The sequence below is a fragment of the Hyla sarda genome, chromosome 8, assembly GCF_029499605.1.
Source record: "Hyla sarda isolate aHylSar1 chromosome 8, aHylSar1.hap1, whole genome shotgun sequence".
Taxonomy (NCBI): Eukaryota; Metazoa; Chordata; class Amphibia; order Anura; family Hylidae; genus Hyla; species Hyla sarda.
The window spans coordinates 118,625,665-118,649,218 of NC_079196.1; the positions used below are offsets into that span (position 1 = coordinate 118,625,665).

Here is a 23,554-nt window from a genome sequence, read left to right on the forward strand (position 1 = left end):
CTGGTTTATGAACGTCTATTCATTTAGCGTTTTAATGACCATGTTTGCACACTGATTGGTGTAAAAAAATAAAATAAAACTAAATAATAATAATCTAGCACACCTGTGCAGGTTTGACATGACATGACAGGTAGCTGTCTTGTGGGTGGTGCTGAATCCTGTTAAATGACGTGAGGGTCTCATGCCTATACACAAGGGTGTGTCATTGCTGTTGCTTGACCATGCATTGGTTTCTGTGGTCAGTGAATGATAAAAACAAAATTTACCATCCATTGATGGATGGGAAATCCGCCATGAGGCATTTGTTTTTAGAAACTGCTGCTCACAACCAATGTTGCAATGGAGTGTCTCCATCTGCTGGTGGTATTGGAAAGGCATTAGTGCTATGACAGGGTCTGAAGAAGAAGAAGAAGACAGAAAAAAATATATAGAAAAAGAGAGAGAGAGAGAGAGAGAGAGAGAGAGAGAGACTTAGTGAGCGAGTGAGTGAGAGAGTGAGAGTGAGAGTGAATAAGTGAGTGAGTGATTGAGTGAGTGAGTGAGTGAGAACAAATGAGTTAAAGCAAGTGAGTGAGATCGAATGAATGAAAGTCTGAATGACAGAAAGAAAAAAGGATGAAGAAAGAAGCATAAAGAAAAAAAAATGTATATGGAGTTGCAGACATGAGTGCAATCTACAAAGCCGTTGAGGCTGATCCTAATGGGAGGATTATTGCACCAGGACCCTTAGCACTTTTAAAATGCCATTCAATGCCACTTCTAGGGCTAGATGTAAACTGCAGATGACCATGTTGTGGTAGTTACCATGGATACCCAAGTGATGTGTGAGCTAACACATAGGCCCAACAGATTCCAAGAAGGCCAGAATCACCAGCGGCACCACCATCGGTTGTCAGGTTACCCGGATTCAGCAAATACCAGAGTCCAAAATGATGCAGGTTTATACTGTTAATTTTCAGTTTATCGTTACAGTTGGTGTTATTCCATGTCGGAAGGGACACAGCTACAGCCAGTGGGGTAACTAGAGACAGGCAGGCAGCTATGTGCAACAAAGGTAGGCGTGTTGTTTTCATATGCAGATCTGAAATATTGTCTTATATGCAAGAGGAGGAGTGATGGGGGTTCAGGCAAAAGCCAGGCTATGGATTGCATTGCTAAATGCTCCATCAGAGTGCAATGGTCGCCTGTCCTTTTTTTAAGTGATGATGTGGGTTTAGCCTGTGCTGTATGTATGTATGGGTGGCTGACTGCCACCCACCCAGAGAGTGTATGGGAGGCTGGTTGGCTGCCAGCCTTCCTTCCATTCCTATGAGTAATGTGAGTGCTCATGAAGGGGACATGGTTGGGTCCACCCTTTTCCCGGTTATCCCCTCTAGGCCTTTTGGCTTAGATCAAGTGTAAAAAAATGAAAGGATCTTGCGACAGATCGCATCCTGAGGCATGTTCTTTTTTTGTGTGAATACTTGCACTTGGGTGACTTGTGAGCACATACTGATACATACGTTCCCTATCTGGGGACCATAAATTAAATGGATTTTTGAGAAAGGGAGCTGATTTGGAAGCTTGCTTCCGTCGCCCTATGCATTGACCCGATGTGGCAGTATCTTCGGGTAGTGAACAGTGCACCACCCCATTCCAGTGTTAAACAAGAAAGATTCTCATTTAATCCTCCGTGGGTGAGAATTTGAGTTTGAGAATTGGAGACCAAAATGATGAGTTGCACTGACTGGTTTATGAACGTCTATTCATTTAGCGTTTTAATGACCATGTTTGCACACTGATTGGTGTAAAAAAATAAAATAAAACTAAATAATAATAATCTAGCACACCTGTGCAGGTTTGACATGACATGACAGGTAGCTGTCTTGTGGGTGGTGCTGAATCCTGTTAAATGACGTGAGGGTCTCATGCCTATACACAAGGGTGTGTCATTGCTGTTGCTTGACCATGCATTGGTTTCTGTGGTCAGTGAATGATAAAAACAAAATTTACCATCCATTGATGGATGGGAAATCCGCCATGAGGCATTTGTTTTTAGAAACTGCTGCTCACAACCAATGTTGCAATGGAGTGTCTCCATCTGCTGGTGGTATTGGAAAGGCATTAGTGCTATGACAGGGTCTGAAGAAGAAGAAGTAGAAGAAGAAGGCGGAAAAAAATATATATAAAAAGAAAAAGAGAGACAGAGAGACTGACTTAGTGAGCGAGTGAGTGAGAGAGTGAGAGTGAGTGAGAGTGAATAAGTGAGTGAGTGATTGAGTGAGTGAGTGAGTGAGTGAGAACAAATGAGTTAAAGCAAGTGAGTGAGTGAGATCGAATGAATGAAAGTCTGAATGACAAAAAGAAAAAAGGATGAAGAAAGAAGCATGAAGAAAAAAAATGTATATGGAGTTGCAGACATGAGTGCAATCTACAAAGCCGTTGAGGCTGATCCTCATGGGAGGATTATTGCACCAGGACCCTTAGCACTTTTTAAATGCCATTCAATGCCACTTCTAGGGCTAGATGTAAACTGCAGATGACCATGTTGTGGTAGTTACCATGGATACCCAAGTGATGTGTGAGCTAACACATAGGCCCAACAGATTGCAAGAAGGCCAGAATCACCAGCGGCACCACCATCGGTTGTCAGGTTACCCGGATTCAGCAAATACCAGAGTCCAAAATGATGCAGGTTTATACTGTTAATTTTCAGTTTATCGTTACAGTTGGTGTTATTCCATGTCGGAAGGGACGCAGCTACAGCCAGTGGGGTAACTAGAGACAGGCAGGCAGCTATGTGCAACAAAGGTAGGCGTGTTGTTTTCATATGCAGATCTGAAATATTGTCTTATATGCAATAGGAGGAGTGATGGGGGTTCAGGCAAAAGCCAGGCTATGGATTGCATTGCTAAATGCTCCATCAGAGTGCAATGGTCGCCTGTCCTTTTTTTAAGTGATGATGTGGGTTTAGCCTGTGCTGTATGTATGTATGGGTGGCTGACTGCCACCCACCCAGAGAGTGTATGGGAGGCTGGTTGGCTGCCAGCCTTCCTTCCATTCCTATGAGTAATGTGAGTGCTCATGAAGGGGACATGGTTGGGTCCACCCCTTTCCCGGTTATCCCCTCTAGGCCTTTTGGCTTAGATCAAGTGTAAAAAAAAGAAAGAATCTTGCGACAGATCGCATCCTGAGGCACGTTTTTTTTTTTGTGTGAATACTTGCACTTGGGTGACTTGTGAGCACATACTGATACATACGTTCCCTATCTGGGGACCATAAATTAAATAGATTTTTGAGAAAGGGAGCTGATTTTGAAGCTTGCTTCCGTCGCCCTATGCATTGACCCTATGTGGCAGTATCTTCGGGTAGTGAACAGTGCACCACCCCATTCCAGTGTTAAACAAGAAAGATTCTCATTTAATCCTCCGTGGGTGAGAATTTGAGTTTGAGAATTGGAGACCAAAATGATGAGTTGCACTGACTGGTTTATGAACGTCTATTCTTTTAGCGTTTTAATGACCATGTTTGCACACTGATTGGTGTAAAAAAATAAAATAAAACTAAATAATAATAATCTAGCACACCTGTGCAGGTTTGACATGACATGACAGGTAGCTGTCTTGTGGGTGGTGCTGAATCCTGTTAAATGACGTGAGGGTCTCATGCCTATACACAAGGGTGTGTCATTGCTGTTGCTTGACCATGCATTGGTTTCTGTGGTCAGTGAATGATAAAAACAAAATTTACCATCCATTGATGGATGGGAAATCCGCCATGAGGCATTTGTTTTTAGAAACTGCTGCTCACAACCAATGTTGCAATGGAGTGTCTCCATCTGCTGGTGGTATTGGAAAGGCATTAGTGCTATGACAGGGTCTGAAGAAGAAGAAGTAGAAGAAGAAGACGGAAAAAAATATATATAAAAAGAAAAAGAGAGAGAGAGAGACTGACTTAGTGAGCGAGAGAGTGAGAGAGTGAGAGTGAGTGAGAGTGAATAAGTGAGTGAGTGATTGAGTGAGTGAGTGAGTGAGAACAAATGAGTTAAAGCAAGTGAGTGAGTGAGATCGAATGAATGAAAGTCTGAATGACAGAAAGAAAAAAGGATGAAGAAAGAAGCATGAAGAAAAAAAATGTATATGGAGTTGCAGACATGAGTGCAATCTACAAAGCCGTTGAGGCTGATCCTCATGGGAGGATTATTGCACCAGGACCCTTAGCACTTTTTAAATGCCATTCAATGCCACTTCTAGGGCTAGATGTAAACTGCAGATGACCATGTTGTGGTAGTTACCATGGATACCCAAGTGATGTGTGAGCTAACACATAGGCCCAACAGATTGCAAGAAGGCCAGAATCACCAGCGGCACCACCATCGGTTGTCAGGTTACCCGGATTCAGCAAATACCAGAGTCCAAAATGATGCAGGTTTATACTGTTAATTTTCAGTTTATCGTTACAGTTGGTGTTATTCCATGTCGGAAGGGACGCAGCTACAGCCAGTGGGGTAACTAGAGACAGGCAGGCAGCTATGTGCAAAAAAGGTAGGCGTGTTGTTTTCATATGCAGATCTGAAATATTGTCTTATATGCAAGAGGAGGAGTGATGGGGGTTCAGGCAAAAGCCAGGCTATGGATTGCATTGCTAAATGCTCCATCAGATTGCAATGGTCGCCTGTCCTTTTTTTAAGTGATGATGTGGGTTTAGCCTGTGCTGTATGTATGTATGGGTGGCTGACTGCCCCCACCCAGAGAGTGTATGGGAGGCTGGTTGGCTGCCAGATTTCCTTCCATTCCTATGAGTAATGTGAGTGCTCATGAAGGGGACATGGTTGGGTCCACCCCTTTCCCGGTTATCCCCTCTAGGCCTTTTGGCTAAGATCAAGCGTAAAAAAAAGAAAGGATCTTGCGACAGATTGCATCCTGAGGCACTTTTTTTTTGTGTGAATACTTGCACTTGGGTGACTTGTGAGCACATACTGATACATACGTTCCCTATCTGGGGACCATAAATTAAATGGATTTTTGAGAAAGGGAGCTGATTTGGAAGCTTGCTTCCGTCGCCCTATGCTTTGACCCTATGTGGCAGTATCTTCTGGTAGTGAAAAGTGCACCACCCCATTCCAGTGTTAAACAAGAAAGATTCTCATTTAACCCTCCGTGGGTGAGAATTTGAGTTTGAGAATTGGAGACCAAAATGATGAGTTGCACTGACTGGTTTATGAACGTCTATTCATTTAGCGTTTTAATGACCATGTTTGCACACTGATTGGTGTAAAAAAATAAAATAAAACGAAATAATAATAATCTAGCACACCTGTGCAGGTTTGACATGACATGACAGGTAGCTGTCTTGTGGGTGGTGCTGAATCCTGTTAAATGACGTGAGGGTCTCATGCCTATACACAAGGGTGTGTCATTGCTGTTGCTTGACCATGCATTGGTTTCTGTGGTCAGTGAATGATAAAAACAAAATTTACCATCCATTGATGGATGGGAAATCCGCCATGAGGCATTTGTTTTTAGAAAATGCTGCTCACAACCAATGTTGCAATGGAGTGTCTCCATCTGCTGGTGGTATTGGAAAGGCATTAGTGCTATGACAGGGTCTGAAGAAGAAGAAGAAGACAGAAAAAAATATATAGAAATAGAGAGAGAGAGAGAGAGAGACTTAGTGAGCGAGTGAGTGAGAGAGTGAGAGTGAGAGTGAATAAGTGAGTGAGTGATTGAGTGAGTGAGTGAGTGAGAACAAATGAGTTAAAGCAAGTGAGTGAGTGAGATCGAATGAATGAAAGTCTGAATGACAGAAAGAAAAAAGGATGAAGAAAGAAGCATGAAGAAAAAAAATGTATATGGAGTTGCAGACATGAGTGCAATCTACAAAGCCGTTGAGGCTGATCCTCATGGGAGGATTATTGCACCAGGACCCTTAGCACTTTTTAAATGCCATTCAATGCCACTTCTAGGGCTAGATGTAAACTGCAGATGACCATGTTGTGGTAGTTACCATGGATACCCAAGTGATGTGTGAGCTAACACATAGGCCCAACAGATTCCAAGAAGGCCAGAATCACCAGCGGCACCACCATCGGTTGTCAGGTTACCCGGATTCAGCAAATACCAGAGTCCAAAATGATGCAGGTTTATACTGTTAATTTTCAGTTTATCGTTACAGTTGGTGTTATTCCATGTCGGAAGGGACGCAGCTACAGCCAGTGGGGTAACTAGAGACAGGCAGGCAGCTATGTGCAACAAAGGTAGGCGTGTTGTTTTCATATGCAGATCTGAAATATTGTCTTATATGCAAGAGGAGGAGTGATGGGGGTTCAGGCAAAAGCCAGGCTATGGATTGCATTGCTAAATGCTCCATCAGAGTGCAATGGTCGCCTGTCCTTTTTTTAAGTGATGATGTGGGTTTAGCCTGTGCTGTATGTATGTATGGGTGGCTGACTGCCACCCACCCAGAGAGTGTATGGGAGGCTGGTTGGCTGCCAGCCTTCCTTCCATTCCTATGAGTAATGTGAGTGCTCATGAAGGGGACATGGTTGGGTCCACCCTTTTCCCGGTTATCCCCTCTAGGCCTTTTGGCTTAGATCAAGTGTAAAAAAATGAAAGGATCTTGCGACAGATCACATCCTGAGGCATGTTCTTTTTTTGTGTGAATACTTGCACTTGGGTGACTTGTGAGCACATACTGATACATACGTTCCCTATCTGGGGACCATAAATTAAATGGATTTTTGAGAAAGGGAGCTGATTTGGAAGCTTGCTTCCGTCGCCCTATGCATTGACCCTATGTGGCAGTATCTTCGGGCAGTGAACAGTGCACCACCCCATTCCAGTGTTAAACAAGAAAGATTCTCATTTAATCCTCCGTGGGTGAGAATTTGAGTTTGAGAATTGGAGACCAAAATGATGAGTTGCACTGACTGGTTTATGAACGTCTATTCATTTAGCGTTTTAATGACCATGTTTGCACACTGATTGGTGTAAAAAAATAAAATAAAACTAAATAATAATAATCTAGCACACCTGTGCAGGTTTGACATGACATGACAGGTAGCTGTCTTGTGGGTGGTGCTGAATCCTGTTAAATGACGTGAGGGTCTCATGCCTATACACAAGGGTGTGTCATTGCTGTTGCTTGACCATGCATTGGTTTCTGTGGTCAGTGAATGATAAAAACAAAATTTACCATCCATTGATGGATGGGAAATCCGCCATGAGGCATTTGTTTTTAGAAACTGCTGCTCACAACCAATGTTGCAATGGAGTGTCTCCATCTGCTGGTGGTATTGGAAAGGCATTAGTGCTTTGACAGGGTCTGAAGAAGAAGAAGAAGACGGAAAAAAATATATATAAAAAGAAAAAGAGAGAGAGAGAGAGAGAGAGAGAGACTGACTTAGTGAGCGAGTGAGTGAGAGAGTGAGAGTGAGTGAGAGTGAATAAGTGAGTGAGTGAGTGATTGAGTGAGTGAGTGAGTGAGTGAGAACAAATGAGTTAAAGAAAGTGAGTGAGTGAGATCGAATGAATGAAAGTCTGAAAGACAGAAAGAAAAAAGGATGATGAAAGAAGCATGAAGAAAAAAAAATGTATATGGAGTTGCAGACATGAGTGCAATCTACAAAGCCGTTGAAGGGGGGGGGGGGGGGGGGGGAGGGGGGGGAGGAGGAGGATGTCAGTACCGCCCTAGGGAGGTTGCCTGTCAGAGAAACGGTCCCATGGTTCCCAAACTGAAAGGAAGGCAGGGATAGTATTATTCAAAGAGGCAGTGAGGTATTCTAAAGAGCGTATATCACGTATTCGGGAGAGTAGGTCCGATTCAGAGGGAGGAAGAGTCCTCTTCCAGCATTTAGCAACAAGTGTCTTAGCTGCCAAGAACATATGCATAGCCAGTTTAAACTGTTTCTTGGGCAGAGCAGAGTGTGAAAGGTGCAAGAGGTAGACCTGAGGGTCAGGAGGGACCGAGACTCCAAGAACACCTGATACCAAACGACTCACTAACTCCCAGTACCCCGTGATAAGAGGGCAGGACCAGAAAACATGAAACAGAGAGCCCAAACCCACCCCACAACGCCAGCACTGGGGGGGGATATCGGGATTCAGCCTATTCAATAACTCTGGAGTATGGTACCAACCCATAAGTAATTTGTATTGAGTCTCCTTATAAGCCGTACATATAGATGCCCTAGAGGCCCGCTCCCATATTATCTTCCATTGAGGGAGAGTGATAGTAGTATTAAGCGCCTCCTCCCAGCGAGACATATAGCGATGAGATACCAGGACTCCCTCCTGAGGTTGGATTAGCAAGGAATAAATATCGGAGAGAAGCCCCCTTGCCTGAGGTCCACCACGACACAGCCGTTCAAACCCCGTAGGGGAAGATACCACTAGCGCACCCAGCATGGAGGACATAAAATGTCGTAGCTGTGAATAATGAAAACGCTCAGATGAGGGGAGATCCCAACGAGACTGTAACTGAGAGAAGGGCAAGAGGGTACGCATCAAAGGATCAACTACATCCGCACAGCAAAAAAGGCCTCTAGACCCCCATTCCCTTACCATAAGAGAGGTCCGGCCAGGGGGAAAACTAGGATGATAAAGGTAAGATTGAAGAGGGGAAGAGGGAGACAGTAATTTAAATTTGACTGAACAGTAATTCCACACATATTTAGAAAATGCCATAGGACCCAGGAGAGGGGAGAGAGTAGGAGCAGAGGCAGGAAGAGTCCAGAGGAGAGCGTTAGGGTGGATAGGCGCTAACCACAGCTTCTCTATTTCCATCCAGCGGCTGTAGGCATGATAGGTGGACCACGCCGCGAGATGGCGCAAATTCGCAGCCCAGTAATACTTCACTACATCCGGGACCGCCAGACCCCCAAACGCCCGTCCAGCCAACATCACGGACATCGGTAGCCGATGCCTTTTACCGTCCCAAATGAACCGAAAAATAGCCACCTGTAGGGAGCGCAGGGCCGACAGCGGGACCCGAACTGGCAGGGTTTCAAAAAAGTAGAGGAGTTTCGGAAGGACAGTCATTTTCACCGCAGCAATGCGGCCAAAAAAAGAAATATATTGCGAGCGACATTTTTCCATAAGGGCACGGAGATCCCTGAATAGGGGGAGATAGTTGGTAGAGTATAGTGAGGAATAGTGAGAGGAGATCCAGACCCCAAGGTATTTAATAGCAGAGGGAGACCACCGAAAAGAAAAGTTAGAGCGTAAAAGAGTAGAAAGATGAGGGGGAAGGTTAAGAGGAAGAGCCTCTGACTTAGAAAGATTTACCTTGTAGCCAGAAACCACCCCATAGTCATGCAGGACCCTATAGAGAGAAGGAAGAGACAGTAGAGGTCGAGAAAGCGTAAGAAGGACATCATCAGCAAATAAACAAACCTTGAACTCCCTATCATGTAAGGAAATACCAGTTATGTCCGGATCGCCCCTGATCATGGCAGCCAAGGGCTCAATACAGAGTGCAAAGATCAGCGGGGATAACGGGCAACCCTGACGAGTCCCATTAAACAAAGAAAAAGTAGGAGATGGCGAGTGAGGAAGTTTAAGTGAAGCTGTAGGGGAGGAGTAGAGACCCCGCAGTGCAGTCAAAAACTTCCCCGAAATCCCAAATTTCTGTAAGGTAGCAAAAAAGAACGGCCACCCAAGCCTATCAAAAGCTTTCTCAGCATCAAGACTAAGAATTAATGCCTGTTCAGATCTCCGATTGATCAAATCAATCAGGTCCACTACCCTCCTAGTGTTGTCTCCACCCTGGCGACAAGGGATAAATCCAACCTGGTCCTTATGAACAAGGGCCGGGAGGAAGGAGCATAGTCTAACTGCCAAAACCTTGGAAAAAAGCTTAAGGTCAGAGTTAAGGAGGGCAATGGGCCGGTAACTCGAACAATCGTGAGGATCCTTACCAGGCTTGGGTATGAGGGTGATAAGGGAGTGCAAGAAAGACTGCGGGATCGTTTCTCCGTCTAGAAAGGAATTGAAAAGGGGGACAAGTTTAGGCACTAACAAAGATGAAAATGTTTTATAGTACAGGTAAGGGAAGCCATCCGGCCCAGGGGAGCGACCAGAGGGGAGAGATTTAAGGACCTCAGAGATCTCCTCTCCAGTAATAGGAGCATTAAGAGCATCCCGGTCTGTCCCTGAAAGAGAGGGCAAACCACATTGAGAAAGATAGGCATCTAGGGCCGCCACTCTCTCCCCCGGGTCGGATGGCAACTGGGAAGGAAGTGAGTAAAGATTAGTGTAATAGTCAACAAACAGACGAGAGATATCAGCAGGGTGGTAATGAAGCACCCCAGCAGGGTCCTTCAAAGCTGAGGGGGATTGAGCAGCAGCCCGGTCACGCAACCGTCTCGCCAGCATAGTGTGGGCCTTGTTACCCTTCTCATAGAAACGCTGCCTAGCATAAAGCAATTGCCTCTCAACTTTATGGAGAGCCAGGTCGCTTAAGCGTGCCCGAGCCGCCACCAAGCTCCTCAGGGTCGAAACAGAAGGAGAACACAACAAGAGAGCCTCCAGTCGAGCAATTTCCATACGAAGTTCCCGAGATCGATTCAGAGCGCTCCGCTTGAGACCGGCGCCCAGAGCAATGCAATGGCCCCGGATCACCGATTTGTGAGCTTCCCAAAGGATAGCCTGAGAGGATACAGAGCCATCATTAGTGATAAAGTAGTCGGAAATACACTGCTGAATCGATTCACGGGAAGGTAAGGTTTTAAGAAGAGAGTCGTTCATCCTCCAATGACAGGATCTCAGAGAGGAAGGGGTAGAAGAAAAAGAGAGAAGAACTGGACAGTGGTCAGACCAGGTGATAGGGTCTAGAGAAATATCAGAGAGCATGCGCACCATAGGGAGATTCCCAAAAAAATAATCGATATGAGTATGCAATTTGTGGGGATGTGAGTAAAAACTAAAAGAGCGCTCCGTCGGATGGCCAATCCGCCACAAATCGTAGAGCGAGGAGTTACGTATGAGACGTCGAAAAAGCGAAGCCAGGCGCAGCTGTGCAGGTGCAGGGGGAGCACTAGTAACAGAATGGCGGTCCAAGGATGGGGAAAAAAATGAGGTTGGAGTCACCGCCCACTAACCATGCAGATGGGGGATACCTCTGGAGTTTAGCAAAAACCCTACGCAGGAAAGGGATTTGCGAAGTGTTAGGCGCATAGACATTACAGAGCAAAAGGGGGACCCCTCCCAGCGTACCCTCCAAGATTACGTATCGTCCCATAGGGTCAGAGAGAGAGGAAGAAACTTGAAGCGAGCAGGACCTAGAGACCAGAATAGCCACCCCCGCTGTTTTCCTACTTGTGGTAGCTGAGTAAGACTGGGGGAATAGGTGTTGAAGAAATTGGAAAGACCCAGAATGGTCGAAGTGCGTCTCCTGAAGGAAAACTATATCAGCATGTAAACCAACCAACTCCCTTTGAAGTAGGCGTCGCTTAGTGGGGGAATTAAGCCCCTTAACATTCAGGGAGACACACCTGACCATGGCGGGTGAGTGAAGAGAAAGAAACAGCCATAAAGAAGCATACTTACAAGAACAACCTGGTAGGATGCACCGGGCAGCACCAAAACCTCAATGGGGACTGGAAAAGAGCAGGGACCAGCAACTGTACGGACAGGAGAAGGGAATATAAGGCGGGAGAAAAAAAGGGGGGAAGGACACACAAGACAACAGAAGACCAACAGAAAACAACACCAAATCAAGAGAAAACACAAAGACAAACAAAACGACGAAAGACCAAACAGATACCAGATAAACAAACAAACAAATAAAGTACAACGGATAATAGTAAAATAAACCATTGACCAGGAAGCCAATGCGGAGGCCAGGACCATCAATGTGGACCATGAACCAAAGCATGAGCGATCCATAACTATGGCCTCAGGAGGGGAAATGGAAGGAGCCAACTGGAGAACCACCACCAAAAAGGTAGGTGCCCAACTCTGAGGCCATTGCAGAAAAAACACATATGAATAAGAACCACAGGTGACCAAAAAATGCAACTGTACAATAATGATGGGGATAATATAATACTAGAACAAATGCAACCGCTCGGAGGGGATAATCTCCGTCAATCAGGGGAAAGACAGAGTCCAGCAGGAACCCCCAAGCAAGAAGTATTGAGGAAAAAATACAACGTCCCAGTCAGAAACTCAGGGGAGAGCCCGAGCTGGGGCCCCCAGGGCGGGTGGTGAAGACTTCCGCTGAGAACCAGACCGGCGAGCTCGGACTGGTTGCCACACAGGAGGCAAAGGTGGAGGGGGAGACATCAGGTCCCAATCTTCCAACTGAGGCACAGGCAATTCCAAGGTGGAGCAGAAGGCTTGAAGGTCAGAAAAGGAGCGTAAAACAGCGGAGCGTCCATCTCTGCGGGCATGGAGCCCAAATGGAAAATTCCACCTATACGGCACCTGATGAGAGCGCAGGACCTCCAGGAGGGGTTGGAACAGTCGTCGCTTCCTGAGGGTTAACCAGGACAAGTCCTGAAAAAGTTGAAGAGGAGCCCCATTGAAGTCAAAATGTCTCAGGGACCTAGCCTTAGCCATTATAGCTTCTTTAACTTGGAAATCATGTACACAGCAAATAACATCCCGTGGAGCGCCCGAGGCAGATTTAGGACGAAGCGCCCTGTGAGCTCTGTCCAGTTTGATCCTATGGGAGGGGGGTTCGCCAAGTATCAGGTTAAAAATGGTTTCCAGGGTGGCAAAAAGGTCCTCCTCACGTGCAGCTTCCGGCAGCCCTCGCACCCTAATGTTGTTACGCCTCCCTCTATTGTCCAGATCCTCAACATGGGCATGGAGATCCCCAAGGAAGTCCTTCTGAGAAGCAATGGTAGAGTGGAGCTGGGTAATATACTCTCTGGTGTGATCATGAGCATCTTCCAATCCATCCACTCGGTCAGAGACATGCTGGAGGTCCTGTCGCATAGAGGAGATCTCCGCTCGGCAGGCTTCCTTAACCTCAGCAATAAGAGAGCGGAAGTCCTCCTTAGTAGGAATTTGGGAAAGGAGCTGGCTCAAATCAGGGAGAGCAGAGGAATGCACAGACAGGCCCGAGCAGGGTAAATCAGAGTCAGATGCCAAGTCCCAGGACTGGAGGGCTGGGGTCGGCCCCGGTGGTGCTACCGGCCCAGGTTGAGAGCAGGGGGTCCCCTTAGGAGACAGATGGAGTGCCCCAGAAGCTGGTATGGAGGTCTGCATGGCAGCTTGCCTGGACCTCTGTGGCTTAGGGGAACGTGAGGGGGTATAGCAGGCAGCTAGAGGGTCCAGAGGGGTAATAGGAGAATGGGCCGGGGGAACAGAGGCAGGTCCCACTTGTGTAGGGGAGTGGGAGGCCGAGCAGTAGTGAGTAGCTGAGCACGGCAGAGAACTTGCTGGAGAAGGCCGACCCCCCACCAAGGAGGCCCAAGATGGAGCCCCAGCAGGTCCACCCAGCGACAAGGGAGAGGAGCCCACCAGGGACAGCTGTAGAGCGGGGATAGGGGGGTAATATGCCGTTAATACAGGTCCCCCAGCAGCACTCACCGCCACAGGCAGCAGTTCCAGAGTGGGAGAAGAGCCCACAACAGGGGCCGCAGCAGCAGGCAGGAGATCCGGAGCAGGGTCAGTAGCGCTGCTCCCCGACGGCTGAAGCGAGGTCACAGGCTCAGTCACAGCAGCTGCAGTCACCGGCCGTAGGAGCGCAGGCGTCCCTGGTGTCTTCGGCAGATGGTAAGCAGAGAGATCCCTCGTGGGTAGCACTGGGTGAGCGCCGGAACGGGAGCGCAGGCCCAGCGCAGGTCCCGTAATGGCGGTGAGGGAGGAAGAAGCTGAGGCCGGGGACGGCTGAAAGTAGCGTGGTATGCCTCCGGAGGTAGATAAAGTCAGTCGGGCGGGTGCGGAGGGGTTTCGGGCACGTCGGGAATTCTTCCCCATCTGAAAGCAGGAGTGATGGGGGTTCAGGCAAAAGCCAGGCTATGGATTGCATTGCTAAATGCTCCATCAGAGTGCAATGGTCGCCTGTCCTTTTTTTAAGTGATGATGTGGGTTTAGCCTGTGCTGTATGTATGTATGGGTGGCTGACTGCCACCCACCCAGAGAGTGTATGGGAGGCTGGTTGGCTGCCAGCCTTCCTTCCATTCCTATGAGTAATGTGAGTGCTCATGAAGGGGACATGGTTGGGTCCACCCCTTTCCCGGTTATCCCCTCTAGGCCTTTTGGCTTAGATCAAGTGTAAAAAAAAGAAAGGATCTTGCAACAGATCGCATCCTGAGGTACGTTTTTTTTGTGTGAATACTTGCACTTGGGTGACTTGTGAGCACATACTGATACATACGTTCCCTATCTGGGGACCATAAATTAAATGGATTTTTGAGAAAGGGAGCTGATTTGGAAACTTGCTTCCGTCGCCCTATGCATTGACCCGATGTGGCAGTATCTTCGGGTAGTGAACAGTGCACCACCCCATTCCAGTGTTAAACAAAAAAGATTCTCATTTAATCCTCCGTGGGTGAGAATTTGAGTTTGAGAATTGGAGACCAAAATGATGAGTGGCACTGACTGGTTTATGAACGTCTATTCATTTAGCGTTTTAATGACCATGTTTGCACACTGATTGGTGTAAAAAAATAAAATAAAACTAAATAATAATAATCTAGCACACATGTGCAGGTTTGACATGACAGGTAGCTGTCTTGTGGGTGGTGCTGAATCCTGTTAAATGACGTGAGGGTCTCATGCCTATACACAAGGGTGTGTCATTGCTGTTGCTTGACCATGTATTGGTTTCTGTGGTCAGTGAATGATAAAAACAAAATTTACCATCCATTGATGGATGGGAAATCCGCCATGAGGCATTTGTTTTTAGAAACTGCTGCTCACAACCAATGTTGCAATGGAGTGTCTCCATCTGCTGGTGGTATTGGAAAGGCATTAGTGCTATGACAGGGTCTGAAGAAGAAGAAGAAGAAGACGGAAAAAAATATATATAAAAAGAAAAAGAGAGAGAGAGAGAGAGAGACTGACTTAGTGAGCGAGTGAGTGAGAGAGTGAGAGTGAGTGAGAGTGAATAAGTGAGTGAGTGATTGAGTGAGTGAGTGAGTGAGTGAGAACAAATGAGTTAAAGCAAGTGAGTGAGAGAGATCGAATGAATGAAAGTCTGAATGACAGAAAGAAAAAAGGATGAAGAAAGAAGCATGAAGAAAAAAAAATGTATATGGAGTTGCAGACATGAGTGCAATCTACAAGGCCGTTGAGGCTGATCCTCATGGGAGGATTATTGCACCAGGACCTTTAGCACTTTTAAAATGCCATTCAATGTCACTTCTAGGGCTAGATGTAAACTGCAGATGACCATGTTGTGGTAGTTACCATGGATACCCAAGTGATGTGTGAGCTAACACATAGGCCCAACAGATTCCAAGAAGGCCAGAATCACCAGCGGCACCAACATCGGTTGTCAGGTTACCCGGATTCAGCAAATACCAGAGTCCAAAATGATGCAGGTTTATACTGTTAATTTTCAGTTTATCGTTACAGTTGGTGTTATTCCATGTCGGAAGGGACGCAGCTACAGCCAGTGGGGTAACTAGAGACAGGCAGGCAGCTATGTGCAACAAAGGTAGGCGTGTTGTTTTCATATGCAGATCTGAAATATTGTCTTATATGCAAGAGGAGGAGTGATGGGGGTTCAGGCAAAAGCCAGGCTATGGATTGCATTGCTAAATGCTCCATCAGAGTGCAATGGTCGCCTGTCCTTTTTTTAAGTGATGATGTGGGTTTAGCCTGTGCTGTATGTATGTATGGGTGGCTGACTGCCACCCACCCAGAGAGTGTATGGGAGGCTGGTTGGCTGCCAGCCTTCCTTCCGTTCCTATGAGTAATGTGAGTGCTCATGAAGGGGACATGGTTGGGTCCACCCCTTTCCCAATTATCCCCTCTTGATCTTTTGGCTTAGATCAAGTGTAAAAAAAAGAAAGGATCTTGCGACAGATCGCATCCTGAGGCACATTTTTTTTTTGTGTGAATACTTGCACTTGGGTGACTTGTGAGCACATACTGATACATACGTTCCCTATCTGGGGACCATAAATTAAATGGATTTTTGAGAAAGGGAGCTGATTTGGAAGCTTGCTTCCGTCGCCCTATGCATTGACCCTATGTGGCAGTATCTTCGGGTAGTGAACAGTGCACCACCCTATTCCAGTGTTAAACAAGAAAGATTCTCATTTAATCCTCCGTGGGTGAGAATTTGAGTTTGAGAATTGGAGACCAAAATGATGAGTTGCACTGACTGGTTTATGAACGTCTATTCATTTAGCGTTTTAATGACCATGTTTGCACACTGATTGGTGTAAAAAAATAAAATAAAACTAAATAATAATAATCTAGCACACCTGTGCAGGTTTGACATGACATGACAGGTAGCTGTCTTGTGGGTGGTGCTGAATCCTGTTAAATGACGTGAGGGTCTCATGCCTATACACAAGGGTGTGTCATTGCTGTTGCTTGACCATGCATTGGTTTCATTGGTCAGTGAATGATAAAAACTAAATTTACCATCCATTGATGGATGGGAAATCCGCCATGAGGCATTTGTTTTTAGAAACTGCTGCTCACAACCAATGTTGCAATGGAGTGTCTCCATCTGCTGGTGGTATTGGAAAGGCAATAGTGCTATGACAGGGTCTGAAGAAGAAGAAGAAGACGGAAAAAAATATATATAAAAAGAAAAAGAGAGAGAGAGAGAGAGAGAGAGAGACTGACTTAGTGAGCGAGTGAGTGAGAGAGTGAGAGTGAGTGAGAGTGAATAAGTGAGTGAGTGAGTGAGTGAGAACAAATGAGTTAAAGCAAGTGAGTGAGTTAGATCGAATGAATGAAAGTCTGAATGACAGAAAGAAAAAAGGATGAAGAAAGAAGCATGAAGAAAAAAAATGTATATGGAGTTGCAGACATGAGTGCAATCTACAAAGCCGTTGAGGCTGATCCTCATGGGAGGATTATTGCACCAGGACCCTTAGCACTTTTAAAATGCCATTCAATGCCACTTCTAGGGCTAGATGTAAACTGCAGATGACCATGTTGTGGTAGTTACCATGGATACCCAAGTGATGTGTGAGCTAACACATAGGCCCAACAGATTCCAAGAAGGCCAGAATCACCAGCGGCACCACCATCGGTTGTCAGGTTACCCGGATTCAGCAAATACCAGAGTCCAAAATTATGCAGGTTTATACTGTTAATTTTCAGTTTATCGTTACAGTTGGTGTTATTCCATGTCGGAAGGGACGCAGCTACAGCCAGTGGGGTAACTAGAGACAGGCAGGCAGCTATGTGCAACAAAGGTAGGCGTGTTGTTTTCATATGCAGATCTGAAATATCGTCTTATATGCAAGAGGAGGAGTGAGGGGGTTCAGGCAAAAGCCAGGCTATGGATTGCATTGCTAAATGCTCCATCAGAGTGCAATGGTCGCCTGTCCTTTTTTTAAGTGATGATGTGGGTTTAGCCTGTGCTGTATGTATGTATGGGTGGCTGACTGCCACCCACCCAGAGAGTGTATGGGAGGCTGGTTGGCTGCCAGCCTTCCTTCCATTCCTATGAGTAATGTGAGTGCTCATGAAGGGGACATGGTTGGGTCCACCCCTTTCCCAGTTATCTCCTCTAGGCCTTTTGGCTTAGATCAAGTGTAAAAAAAAAGAAAGGATCTTGCGACAGATCGCATCCTGAGGCACGTTTTTTTTTGTGTGAATACTTGCACTTGGGTGACTTGTGAGCACATACTGATACATACGTTCCCTATCTGGGGACCATAAATTAAATGGATTTTTGAGAAAGGGAGCTGATTTGGAAGCTTGCTTCCGTCGCCCTATGCATTGACCCGATGTGGCAGTATCTTCGGGTAGTGAACAGTGCACCACCCCATTCCAGTGTTAAACAAGAAAGATTCTCATTTAATCCTCCGTGGGTGAGAATTTGAGTTTGAGAATTGGAGACCAAAATGATGAGTTGCACTGACTGGTTTATGAACGTCTATTCATTTAGCGTTTTAATGACCATGTTTGCACACTGATTGGTGTAAAAAAATAAAATAAAACTAAATAATAATAATCTAGCACACCTGTGCAGGTTTGACATGACATGACAGGTAGCTGTCTTGTGGGTGGTGCTGAATCCTGTTAAATGACGTGAGGGTCTCATGCCTATACACAAGGGTGTGTCATTGCTGTTGCTTGACCATGCATTGGTTTCTGTGGTCAGTGAATGATAAAAACAAAATTTACCATCCATTGATGGATGGGAAATCCGCCATGAGGCATTTGTTTTTTGAAACTGCTGCTCACAACCAATGTTGCAATGGAGTGTCTCCATCTGCTGGTGGTATTGGAAAGGCATTAGTGCTATGACAGGGTCTGAAGAAGAAGAAGAAGAAGAAGAAGTAGAAGAAGAAGAAGAAGAAGACGGAAAAAAATATATATAAAAAGAAAAAGAGAGAGAGAGAGAGAGACTGACTTAGTGAGCGAGTGAGTGAGAGAGTGAGAGTGAGTGAGAGTGAATAAGTGAGTGAGTGATTGAGTGAGTGAGTGAGTGAGTGAGTGAGTAAGTGAGAACAAATGAGTTAAAGCAAGTGAGTGAGATCGAATGAATGAAAGTCTGAATGACAGAAAGAAAAAAGGATGAAGAAAGAAGCATGAAGAAAAAAAAATGTATATGGAGTTGCAGACATGAGTGCAATCTACAAAGCCGTTGATGCTGATCCTCATGGGAGGATTATTGCACCAGGACCCTTAGCACTTTTAAAATGCCATTCAATGCCACTTCTAGGGCTAGATGTAAATTGCAGATGACCATGTTGTGGTAGTTACCATGGATACCCAAGTGATGTGTGAGCCAACACATAGGCCCAACAGATTCCAAGAAGGCCAGAATCACCAGCGGCACCACCATCGGTTGTCAGGTTACCCGGATTCAACAAATACCAGAGTCCAAAATGATGCAGGTTTATACTGTTAATTTTCAGTTTATCGTTACAGTTGGTGTTATTCCATGTCGGAAGGGACGCAGCTACAGCCAGTGGGGTAACTAGAGACAGGCAGGCAGCTATGTGCAACAAAGGTAGGCGTGTTGTTTTCATATGCAGATCTGAAATATTGTCTTATATGCAAGAGGAGGAGTGATGGGGGTTCAGGCAAAAGCCAGGCTATGGATTGCATTGCTAAATGCTCCATCAGAGTGCAATGGTCGCCTGTCCTTTTTTTAAGTGATGATGTGGGTTTAGCCTGTGCTGTATGTATGTATGAGTGGCTGACTGCCACCCACCCAGAGAGTGTATGGGAGGCTGGTTGGCTGCCAGCCTTCCTTCCATTCCTATGAGTAATGTGAGTGCTCATGAAGGGGACATGGTTGGGTCCACCCCTTTCCCGGTTATCCCCTCTTGGTCTTTTGGCTTAGATCAAGTGTAAAAAAAAGAAAGGATCTTGCGACAGATCGCATCCTGAGGCACGTTTTTTTTTTTTTTTGTGTGAATACTTGCTCTTGGGTGACTTGTGAGCAACTACTGATACATACGTTCCCTATCTGGGGACCATAAATTAAATGGATTTTTGAGAAAGGGAGCTGATTTGGAAGCTTGCTTCCGTCGCCCTATGCATTGACCCTATGTGGCAGTATCTTCGGGTAGTGAACAGTGCACCAATCCATTCCAGTGTTAAACAAGAAAGATTCTCATTTAATCCTCCGTGGGTGAGAATTTGAGTTTGAGAATTGGAGACCAAAATGATGAGTTGCACTGACTGGTTTATGAACGTCTATTCATTTAGCGTTTTAATGACCATGTTTGCACACTGATTGGTGTAAAAAAATAAAATAAAACTAAATAATAATAATCTAGCACACCTGTGCAGGTTTGACATGACATGACAGGTAGCTGTCTTGTGGGTGGTGCTGAATCCTGTTAAATGACGTGAGGGTCTCATGCCTTTACACAAGGGTGTGTCATTGCTGTTGCTTGACCATGCATTGGTTTCTGTGGTCAATGAATGATAAAAACAAAATTTACCATCCATTGATGGATGGGAAATCCGCCATGAGGCATTTGTTTTTAGAAACTGCTGCTCACAACCAATGTTGCAATGGAGTGTCTCCATCTGCTGGTGGTATTGGAAAGGCATTAGTGCTATGACAGGGTCTGAAGAAGAAGAAGAAGAAGAAGACGGAAAAAAATATATATAAAAAGAAAACGAGAGAGAGAGAGAGACTGACTTAGTGAGCGAGTGAGTGAGAGAGTGAGAGTGAGTGAGAGTGAATAAGTGAGTGAGTGATTAAGTGAGTGAGTGAGTGAGTGAGAACAAATGAGTTAAAGCAAGTGAGTGAGTGAGATCGAATGAATGAAAGTCTGAATGACAGAAAGAAAAAAGGATGAAGAAAGAAGCATGAAGAAAAAAAAATGTATATGGAGTTGCAGACATGAGTGCAATCTACAAAGCCGTTGAGGCTGATCCTCATGGGAGGATTATTGCACCAGGACCCTTAGCACTTTTAAAATGCCATTCAATGCCACTTCTAGGGCTAGATGTAAACTGCAGATGACCATGTTGTGGTAGTTACCATGGATACCCAAGTGATGTGTGAGCTAACACATAGGCCCAACAGATTCCAAGAAGGCCAGAATCACCAGCGGCACCACCATCGGTTGTCAGGTTACCCGGATTCAGCAAATACCAGAGTCCAAAATGATGCAGGTTTATACTGTTAATTTTCAGTTTATCGTTACAGTTGGTGTTATTCCATGTCAGAAGGGACGCAGCTACAGCCACTGGGGTAACTAGAGACAGGCAGGCAGCTATGTGCAACAAAGGTAGGCGTGTTGTTTTCATATGCAGATCTGAAATATTGTCTTATATGCAAGAGGAGGAGTGATGGGGGTTCAGGCAAAAGCCAGGCTATGGATTGCATTGCTAAATGCTCCATCAGAGTGCAATGGTCGCCTTTCCTTTTTTTAAGTGATGATGTGGGTTTAGCCTGTGCTGTATGTATGTATGGGTGGCTGACTGCCACCCACCCAGAGAGTGTATGGGAGGCTGGTTGGCTGCCAGCCTTCCTTCCATTCCTATGAGTAATGTGAGTGCTCATGAAGGGGACATGGTTGGGTCCACCCCTTTCCCGGTTATCCCCTCTAGGCCTTTTGGCTTAGATCAAGTGTAAAAAAAAGAAAGGATCTTGCGACAGATCGCATCCTGAGGCACGTTTTTTTTTTTTTTTGTGTGAATACTTGCTCTTGGGTGACTTGTGAGCACATACTGATACATACGTTCCCTATCTGGGGACCATAAATTAAATGGATTTTTGAGAAAGGGAGCTGATTTGGAAGCTTGCTTCCGTCGCCCTATGCATTGACCCTATGTGGCAGTATCTTCGGGTAGTGAACAGTGCACCACCCCATTCCAGTGTTAAACAAGAAAGATTCTCATTTAATCCTCCGTGGGTGAGAATTTGAGTTTGAGAATTGGAGACCAAAATGATGAGTTGCACTGACTGGTTTATGAACGTCTATTCATTTAGCGTTTTAATGACCATGTTTGCACACTGATTGGTGTAAAAAAATAAAATAAAACTAAATAATAATAATCTAGCACACCTGTGCAGGTTTGACATGACATGACAGGTAGCTGTCTTGTGGGTGGTGCTGAATCCTGTTAAATGACGTGAGGGTCTCATGCCTATACACAAGGGTGTGTCATTGCTGTTGCTTGACCATGCATTGGTTTCTGTGGTCAGTGAATGATAAAAACAAAATTTACCATCCATTGATGGATGGGAAATCCGCCATGAGGCATTTGTTTTTAGAAACTGCTGCTCACAACCAATGTTGCAATGGAGTGTCTCCATCTGCTGGTGGTATTGGAAAGGCATTAGTGCTATGACAGGGTCTGAAGAAGAAGAAGAAGACGGAAAAAAATATATATAAAAAGAAAAAAAGAGAGAGAGAGAGACTGACTTAGTGAGCGAGTGAGTGAGAGAGTGAGAGTGAGTGAGAGTGAATAAGTGAGTGAGTGATTGAGTGAGTGAGTGAGTGAGAACAAATGAGTTAAAGCAAGTGAGTGAGTGAGATCGAATGAATGAAAGTCTGAATGACAGAAAGAAAAAAGGATGAAGAAAGAAGCATGAAGAAAAAAAAATGTATGTGGAGTTGCAGACATGAGTGCAATCTACAAAGCCGTTGAGGCTGATCCTCATGGGAGGATTATTGCACCAGGGCCCTTAGCACTTTTAAAATGCCATTCAATGCCACTTCTAGGGCTAGATGTAAACTGCAGATGACCATGTTGTGGTAGTTACCATGGATACCCAAGTGATGTGTGAGCTAACACATAGGCCCAACAGATTCCAAGAAGGCCAGAATCACCAGCGGCACCACCATCGGTTATCAGGTTACCCGGATTCACAAATACCAGAGTCCAAAATGATGCAGGTTTATACTGTTAATTTTCAGATTATCGTTACAGTTGATGTTATTCCATGTCGGAAGGGACGCAGCTACAGCCAGTGGGGTAACTAGAGACAGGCAGGCAGCTATGTGCAACAAAGGTAGGCGTGTTGTTTTCATATGCAGATCTGAAATATTGTCTTATATGCAAGAGGAGGAGTGATGGGGGTTCAGGCAAAAGCCAGGCTATGGATTGCATTGCTAAATGCTCCATCAGAGTGCAATGGTCGCCTGTCCTTTTTTTAAGTGATGATGTGGGTTTAGCCTGTGCTGTATGTATGTATGGGTGGCTGACTGCCACCCACCCAGAGAGTGTATGGGAGGCTGGTTGGCTGCCAGCCTTCCTTCCATTCCTATGAGTAATGTGAGTGCTCATGAAGGGGACATGGTTGGGTCCACCCCTTTCCCGGTTATCCCCTCTAGGCCTTTTGGCTTAGATCAAGTGTAAAAAAAAAGAAAGGATCTTGCGACAGATCGCATCCTGAGGCACGTTTTTTTTTTTTTGTGTGAATACTTGCACTTGGGTGACTTGTGAGCACATACTGATACATACGTTCCCTATCTGGGGACCATAAATTAAATGGATTTTTGAGAAAGGGAGCTGATTTGGAAGCTTGCTTCCGTCGCCCTATGCATTGACCCTATGTGGCAGTATCTTCGGGTAGTGAACAGTGCACCACCCCATTCCAGTGTTAAACAAGAAAGATTCTCATTTAATCCTCCGTGGGTGAGAATTTGAGTTTGAGAATTGGAGACCAAAATGATGAGTTGCACTGACTGGTTTATGAACGTCTATTCATTTAGCGTTTTAATGACCATGTTTGCACACTGATTGGTGTAAAAAAATAAAATAAAACTAAATAATAATAATCTAGCACACCTGTGCAGGTTTGACATGACATGACAGGTAGCTGTCTTGTGGGTGGTGCTGAATATTGTTAAATGACGTGAGGGTCTCATGCCTATACACAAGGGTGTGTCATTGCTGTTGCTTGACCATGCATTGGTTTCTGTGGTCAGTGAATGATAAAAACAAAATTTACCATCCATTGATGGATGGGAAATCCGCCATGAGGCATTTGTTTTTAGAAACTGCTGCTC

General features: G+C 45.4%; 10 pseudogenes; all 10 read left to right on the forward strand.

Moving 5' to 3' along the window:
- The first annotated feature begins 1,365 nt into the window (after window positions 1-1,365).
- On the forward strand, window positions 1,366-1,631 carry LOC130288782 (U2 spliceosomal RNA; annotated as a pseudogene).
- Window positions 1,632-3,101: 1,470 nt separating this feature from the next.
- On the forward strand, window positions 3,102-3,368 carry LOC130289776 (U2 spliceosomal RNA; annotated as a pseudogene).
- A 1,465-nt stretch (window positions 3,369-4,833) lies between these two features.
- On the forward strand, window positions 4,834-5,097 carry LOC130290006 (U2 spliceosomal RNA; annotated as a pseudogene).
- Window positions 5,098-6,546: 1,449 nt separating this feature from the next.
- Window positions 6,547-6,812, forward strand: LOC130289897 (U2 spliceosomal RNA; annotated as a pseudogene).
- A 7,360-nt stretch (window positions 6,813-14,172) lies between these two features.
- On the forward strand, window positions 14,173-14,436 carry LOC130289876 (U2 spliceosomal RNA; annotated as a pseudogene).
- Window positions 14,437-15,902: 1,466 nt separating this feature from the next.
- LOC130290003 (U2 spliceosomal RNA) lies at window positions 15,903-16,168 on the forward strand (annotated as a pseudogene).
- A 1,456-nt stretch (window positions 16,169-17,624) lies between these two features.
- Window positions 17,625-17,890, forward strand: LOC130289348 (U2 spliceosomal RNA; annotated as a pseudogene).
- Window positions 17,891-19,394: 1,504 nt separating this feature from the next.
- Window positions 19,395-19,665, forward strand: LOC130289945 (U2 spliceosomal RNA; annotated as a pseudogene).
- Window positions 19,666-21,135: 1,470 nt separating this feature from the next.
- LOC130289880 (U2 spliceosomal RNA) lies at window positions 21,136-21,406 on the forward strand (annotated as a pseudogene).
- A 1,459-nt stretch (window positions 21,407-22,865) lies between these two features.
- Window positions 22,866-23,135, forward strand: LOC130289879 (U2 spliceosomal RNA; annotated as a pseudogene).
- The last annotated feature ends 419 nt before the right edge of the window (window positions 23,136-23,554 follow it).